The sequence below is a fragment of the Tachypleus tridentatus genome, chromosome 8 (genome assembly GCF_004210375.1).
Source record: "Tachypleus tridentatus isolate NWPU-2018 chromosome 8, ASM421037v1, whole genome shotgun sequence".
Lineage (NCBI taxonomy): Eukaryota > Metazoa > Arthropoda > Merostomata > Xiphosura > Limulidae > Tachypleus > Tachypleus tridentatus.
Genome location: NC_134832.1, coordinates 80,816,304 through 80,824,048, shown reverse-complemented (window position 1 = coordinate 80,824,048; position 7,745 = coordinate 80,816,304). Strand labels below are relative to the sequence as shown.

The window sequence follows — 7,745 nt, the reverse complement described above, 5'->3', positions numbered from 1 at the left end:
ATTATGACGCTCCCACGGCTCAAAGGGCGAGCATGTTTGGTGCGACTGAAAGACGGACGCAATAATATTCATAAATTGAAACAAGTACAGAAACGAAATTGTCTTTATTAATTAAAATAAGCGTTACTAAAATCGTTTGAAAGCTATAGAAACAGCACTAGTATTACTAAAATATCACTCATAATTTACGAATAAAACATACCAATTATTATGATAGAAATTTAGATGACCGTTTCCAAACGTCCAACGCATGCGCATTTTTTGTTAAAAGTATGGCATTAGAACAGGATAAAAATATACCGCCTTTTCGAACTTAGTGAGAGGCTTTAATTTTGTCTTTATTAGTTAAACTTATAATGGATGTTACTGTGGATTAGTAATGCTGCATACACATATATGTTCAAACATATATTTTTTGACAGTGATTTTTTTCGGTAGTGCTAGAGTGGAAAAATAGCAAATCTGCGTAACGTAAGCCTAAGTATGTGTTAGTCATTTATAATAAGAGTAACATTAGGGTTAATTATGTAAATATATCTTCTGGTATTGGTGCTTTTGATCTGTTCCACACTTTGTAAAGTTTGTTTGATTTTGTGATCCCATTTATTTTATTTTTCTACAGTATTCTATTTGTGTTAAGTTTCTTTATCTTATATTCTGTTCAAATTTAAATGTAATCTTATATATTTCATTAAGTTAATTTTTTAATCTTAAAGTTTAAACTGTGTTAAGAGTTAATTTTGTTAGATCGGATGATGGATAGTTTGGATCTTTCTTAGTTTCTGACTTCTTTTATTCGAACAAAAATCAGTTGAAGTAACCCCCTCCCTGCAAAGTAATGATTCCAACAGTCTTGAACCACAGATTAGGTGAAAAGGAGTTGAGTGACCTTTGAGCTTTTATGGTTTGTTCATCTAAGTTAAAAATTAAACACCTACCAGTGAATTAATGAACAAAGGAGGCTTAAGTCTACTTAGGTTTTTTAATTTCAGTTGAAAGCTTCTACTTTCATTCACACTTTTCACAAAAATAAAATGTAAACCTATCATATATGATTCAGAAAATAATTGAATCTCCTTTTGTCTTAAACTAAAACTTAAAGTAAACTGTAAACAAAAAAGCTTAAGCTTTTATTTAACATTCAAGTGTTTATACTATTAAGTGGTCTGCACAACTGCTGCCAACAACCATTTGATTAGTCAGTCATGTTACAAAAATAAAACTTAACAGGTACCTTACCTTTCCCAAAACTTGAACAATGACCTTACATCCTGTTGCTTTTGGAATTCAGCACAAATAAATAAAAGACTGTTATTGTTCCACATGTAATCTTACATGATTTGATAAGATCACATCTTTCTGTTATTTTATTAAGAAAAATTAAGTTATGAAATTTTAGTTATTCCTGTAAGTGTAAAGTAGTCTTTTCATCCCCTAGAATCATACTAGTAGTTCTCTTCTGCACTTTTTCTATGATATGGTTCTTCTTTATGTACAACTGTTTTTGTTGTGGCTATTTTGCTTGACTCTTGGCTTAATAGTGGGTGGAACTAGTGCTCATTAGGCCAAGCACATATGTTCCTATATAAGAATGTTGTCATAGTACATTTTCTTGACCACTCATGATCATTTCTCAGCAAAGTTACTGATGTGGGTATTGTACACTGATATCCCAGATGGCTAGATGAAGCCTAGCCAATGTGAAATTTGTTGATTTTAACTAACTTTCTGATTCCATAATAAAATTGTCTCAGCAAAATTCGTGTGTATACGTAATTTATGATTGTAGGACTGTTGAAACAGTAAACAGGATAATAGCTCTTGGACAGAAGTTGTTGGTATAAAATGCAAGGAAACATTTTATAAAGATGTGAACTTGAGAGTCAGAGGGAAGGAAGAGTGTCACCTACAAACCTATTAATTTCCAAGGAGAAAAGTTAATTAATTGTGCTAATTTAACTTGAATTATTAAAATAACAGAAATGATTTAAAACAACATTAAGTGGCATAATTTAAAAAAAGTAAAAAAAATTTTTCTGGCCAAGAGCACTAACATTGGTTCTTGATCTCATAGTTAAATATCCAGTAATAGTGTTAATAACCTTATTGTGCATTTCATCACCATCAGGGACCCTGAGGTTGACTCTCCTTGCCTGAGTGCTTGTTCTATACTATTAGACTATACTGGACCTTTTTCCTTCCTAATTCTTCCCCAATAAACAATTATACTGCTTATACTGGTGATACCATTAAAATCTTTATGCCAGTGGCCTTTCCTATTTTAAGGTGATGAGGAAATGTGTTCTCTTGTAATTGAAAAATGATTGGACGAATAAGTAATCTTGTATTGCACTTTCATGTGATGATCAGGTGAATAAGCAATAGTAAATCATGCTTATTCAGCTGATGATTGAGCAAATATGTCCTAATATCTATTTCAATCATGTAAAACTTGGAGTTAGTATGCAAAACATTTTACATTGCATGCACAAAAAATAGGTTATCATTATTTAAGAAAAATGTTCATATGTTTTCATGTATAACAAATGTGGGTAACCAAAGGTATTTGTATAATTACATGTGTATAGCATTCTAATTCTTTCTATTTATGATAAACAAGTGTCCAGGTGATTTTTTTTTAATACTTTTCTTTCAGTATGAGGCCATTTCATGAATCATACCTCAGTAAGCTGGTACACTGACTGACTGATTTTTTATTGTGATGTAACTCAGTCATCCAGGTTACCAACTTATTAATCTTTAGTTTGTAAAGTTGTTTTCACTATTCAATAATGAAATCAACAAGTAATTGTTGATTTTGTTATCTCCTTTGGTAATGAACTGTGAGTAAAGTGGTGAGAAGGTATTAAATTCATGGGCTGTTATTTCAGAAAGACTAATAATAATTTGCATCCTCTTTGTGAACTCATGGGGCAGTTTGAAGATGCATCAGCTGCAGAATCTAAGTATATTTCTAGTTGTAAAAATGGTGCAGCTTCTTTGAGGTTCTCCATAAGAAAAAAGTAGCTCAAAATGTTCCAGAGTAAATAACGCATTGATTTTCAGTGTCTTAAAATAAAAATGTTAATCCTTTCCTTATAGGTAGGGGTCATCACATTTGGTTGACATGCATTCAAAATTTTATTGAACTATAATTTTATGGATGTATGTCCATATATATGAAATCAAGTTGTTTATGATTCAGGTTTTAGTACCATATATATATCATTTCATTTCTTAATAGTTAATATTAAAAGCAAGAGCTAAGTATTAATTTTTGTGTCACATGGTATATAGTTGTCTACTTTGCTTAAATTGTGTTGTGGGCAGGATATGGACAATATCACAAGGTTTTATATATAAAAAAAAAAGGATGTTGTCTCACTCGTATATGTTTTTATATTGTCTGCTTTTTTATTTATTTTTTATTGCTTTTTTTTAGACATTTCAAAAGTTTGTTTCAAAGTGAGAATCTAATTTGGTAGATAAGTGATAGTTATAGCTTGTATTTTTCAAGATTAGAAATTACCCATTGTTGCAAAAAAATTTGTCACTTTGTTACATAAAATTGGCATCTCATTAGAAAGTAATGGTTCTATTTCAATGAAACAATTGTCAAACACACTTTTCATCCCAATACAAGAGACTAAAATTTTCAAAAAATGATTGGAAAATACAAAAGACATAAGAAAAACAATTTTGTCTGAATACAAGAACTATGACTATTCAACTCATGTAAAGAAAAACTTAAAGCAATTACCCACAGTTGAAACAGTTCAAAAAGACTTCTTGAATATTTATAAAAATTGGAGAAATTTTGGTGGTCAGCTTTATTTTTACTGCATTAAGCTCTTATAATTTTTTGCAAAGTATGCATATTATGCTTTTTCAAAGTAATACCAAATATTTGCAACTGTATTTATGAATAGGAATGCAACATAAAAAGTTTTTTAAACTGAGAGTCGGTGATCATGAGGTGAGATATTGTCTTGGGTGTATTGTGGACATCGTAAAATGTAGTCTATAGGTTTTTACCTTACTGACCACAGGTCTTATGATCGTGGGTCAAAGGCCATGTTGTGTTTGTAAACTCACATTGAAAATTTGATTGAAGTACAATTTTATGAATGAATGTCAATAAGTTTGGAATCAAATTATAGATTGTGATTCAGATTATAGTATGATACATTAGTTTATTTCTTAATTTAAAAATAAATCCTAAATATACTGTTTTTGTGTGTCACATGGTATGTTGGATTCAGCATTGGTTCAAATTAGATGTTTGCGATATTTAAGTACAAAGTATATAGTTTCTTATTGATTGAAAACTCAGATTACTAACATTGACAAGCCAGAATACAATAACCTCCTGTCTTTTTTGCTTTTTTAGATATTTAATGTATTTATTTAATCAACCAAGGTGGCTTTACCCATCTCTCCCAGTTTTGAAAATTCTTTCATGTGATAACTTATCTATGATGTATGTATAACTAATTGAAAGCTTAGAATATTCAATTAGTGGTTTTCTCAGCCTCTGTGAAATATTTGTGCAGGAAACTTCCTTCTAATGTTGGATTCCAAGTGGTAAGATATTTGCCAGCTTGAAAAATCAGTTTTATAGATTCAAATACAGCTTAGCTAAAAAGTTTGATAAATTATAGTGGAATTCCATGGTATTTATAGAGTAGTTTTTAATTTTATTATTTCAAAATGCAAACATATAATATAAAAAAAAATTGTTTTATATCTTCCATGAGTGAAATTTGGTAAGGTTTAGCAACTTAGAGCGAGCAGCAAATAAGTACAAAGTTTGTAACTAAGAGCGACAGTTGTTTTCTATACTTCATTTACTGTTCTATGTTTTAAGAAAAATAAATTAAATCTGAGAACTTCTAAATATTGTATATGGTAGTGCACAAGGCGACTGGATATATAACATGACCCCCTGATTTTCAAAATGTTAGTTTCAGGCTATACTTGCCATATAAGACAACCCCCTCAGTTGTGTACCTGATTAATGGAACCAAGTGAGACAGTGAGGAATTGATGTCTGATAGTCCTTAATCATCAGATGTCAAAATAAATTAAGTTATATGCTTACTGAATATATTAAATATATTTAGTATCTTTTATGATTTTATATGCAAGATAGATAATCACAACTTTTTAAAAGTTTGTTTTATTGGCAGTTTCAACTAAAATGATATGAGTTATTAAAATCCTTCAAAATCCAAATCCTATTCATAATCTTACAACAGAAATTCATCAGTTATGTCTAGTGATACACTTGTAAGGGAATCATCATATGGATCAAATTCTAAATCCAATGGTGTGGTTGCAACTTCTACATCTTCATCATGCCACAAATAGTTGTTTTCCATATCATCAAATAAATTTGAGATACCACATTTTTAAAGTCTTAATGACTATTTCTACATGTATATTATTCTATGCTTTGATGACAAAGTTATGTAACATATTCAGCTGAGAAACATGTAAGGGCTCACCTTTTGTGAAAGACATTTCCCTGAATTTCAAAAATTGTTTTGATTTCAATAACAACCTGTAAAATAATGAAACTAAATTTTTTTTTATGGAAAAATGTATCTTGATCTCAAACATTACACTAGTACCAAAGACAATTTAGTTATTGCTCAATGAACAGTAATGTTATATAATTTACCATAGGGCATCACTCATCCTAAATGCAAAGTCAGATTCAATCAAATATAATATTTGCCAAACTCTTTTTTTCGAGATCTGGCTTGTCCGTTTGAATTTATTTTACCATCAATACATTGGAAATTAGTCCCACTATCTAATTGTCTTGGATCCAGCAGGGTATCAGGTCATCCCATAAATAATGTCCAAAACTTTATACAGAAAGTGCATAATCATTTCTGCCTTTGTAGAAGGCTTTAGTGACTAAAATATGCAGTAGGATGTGTATACAAACGTTCAGACAAGTAAAAGAAACTAACCCAACTTCACTTTCTCAGATCGTTAATCAAATAAACCCTTATGAAGATGGATGTGTCTGAGGAGCACATTAGGCATGTAATACTGTATGAGTTTAAAAATGGCAATAGTGCAGCAGAAACTACACAAATCATTCAAGGTGTTTATGGTGAGGAGTCTCTCAATGAAAGAAAATGTCGAAGCTGGTTTCAGAAGTTCAGGTGACTACAGCTCAAATGATGCGTCACATTCAGGTTGTCCTGTTGAGTTTAAAGATGACTTGCTGCTGGCTACACTTGATGAAGATTGTGCTGTAACAGTTGGAGAACTAGCATATAAGCTTAATTCAACCCATTCAACAGTTCACCATCATCTGCAACAGCTTGGAAAGGTGTCAAAACTTGGAAAATGGGTCAGAAGCCAACGTCACAGCAAGAGTGGACATTTACACTTGTTTGCATTGTTTGCATGCTCGTGAACATAACTCATATTTTTTGGACTAACATGACTGGAGATGAAAAACAATTATTTTATAAAAATGTTAAGTGCTGCAGACAATGGCTCAGTGCAGGTACACTGGCTAAAGCACAGCCCAAAATGAACCTCCATCCTAGGAAAGTTTTGTTAAGTGTTTGGTGGGATATTGTTGGTGTGATTCACTTTAAGTTGCTGCCACTGAGTGTAAGGATTACATCAGACTTCTATTGTTAACAGTTAAGAGTGATTGAATGTTGCATTGAAAGAAATGAAGCCTGCTTTGACCAGTTATAAAGGTGTTGTGTTACACCAGTATAATGCATGGCCCCATACAGCAAAGATCACATCTGCAAAGATTGAAGAACTAGACTGGGAAAACTTCCACATCCTCCTTATTCTCCAGACCTTGCCCCATCTGATTATCACCTGTTCCAAAATTTGCAGAACTATCTTGATGGAAAAGAGCTTGGAACACATGAAGATGTCAAAACTGCATTCTTTTCCTCCAAACCCCAAACATTTTATAGAAGTGGCATTCAGAAGCTTGTGAATCATTGGTGGGAAGTGATTAATAATAATGGAACATACGTTACTGATTAAATAACATTAAAAACATTTGAAATTTCTCTTTTTCTGATCCTCAGATCAGACGTTACTTAAGGGATGACCTGATAAATTTATTATTGTACACCACAGGTTTAAAGGTTTACATTTTATGCCTTGTGTGTAAGACAACTTCTAATTTTGAGGGATTTTTTAAACCTCAAATGTAGTCTTATGTGCCAACATATATTGTGGTAATATATGTGCATTTATAACTGAAATATGGTTATATATTATAAGATACTGGCCCACTAGAATACAGCCAAGACAGATCACTGTGTAAAGGCCAGTTTTATATTTTTGAATATGGTAAGAAAGCTGCACATACAGTGCTTCATTGTAACATATGTATTGTTAGTCAGGTATTGCTGAAAGGTCAGTAGAAGTAAATAAATATATATATGTATATACAAATTTATGTTACATGGTTTAAGTTGTTTAGAATAAACTTGTGTTTTTATGTTATAATTTGTAGTTATTCTAGAATGAAAAAAAGCATAATTGATATCTATTTCCTAATTTTGTATGGTGGTTAAGAGGTAGGTCAAATCAACCAAATCTGTACAGATGTAATAGTGAAAATATGATGTTTTTTTCTGCAAAAAAAGTTTGATAATTACCTGAAGGTTATGAATATTTTGTCTGTGAAATGTGAAAACTTTTTGATGCATAAAATTATTTCTAATCTTAAAATTAAAAATTATTTT

The 7,745-nt window shown here is 31.0% G+C and overlaps 1 protein-coding gene across 1 annotated transcript in view; it reads left to right on the top strand.

The window, feature by feature from the left end:
* Positions 1 to 257: 257 nt before the first annotated feature.
* The window catches only part of LOC143223946 (putative cleavage and polyadenylation specificity factor subunit 2), a 32,674-nt gene continuing 25,186 nt past the window's right edge, over positions 258 to 7,745 (top strand). The window contains exon 1 of the mRNA XM_076452418.1: positions 258 to 481. The gene's annotated coding sequence lies outside the window, so the exon portion shown is untranslated. The remainder of the gene's footprint in view (positions 482 to 7,745) is intronic.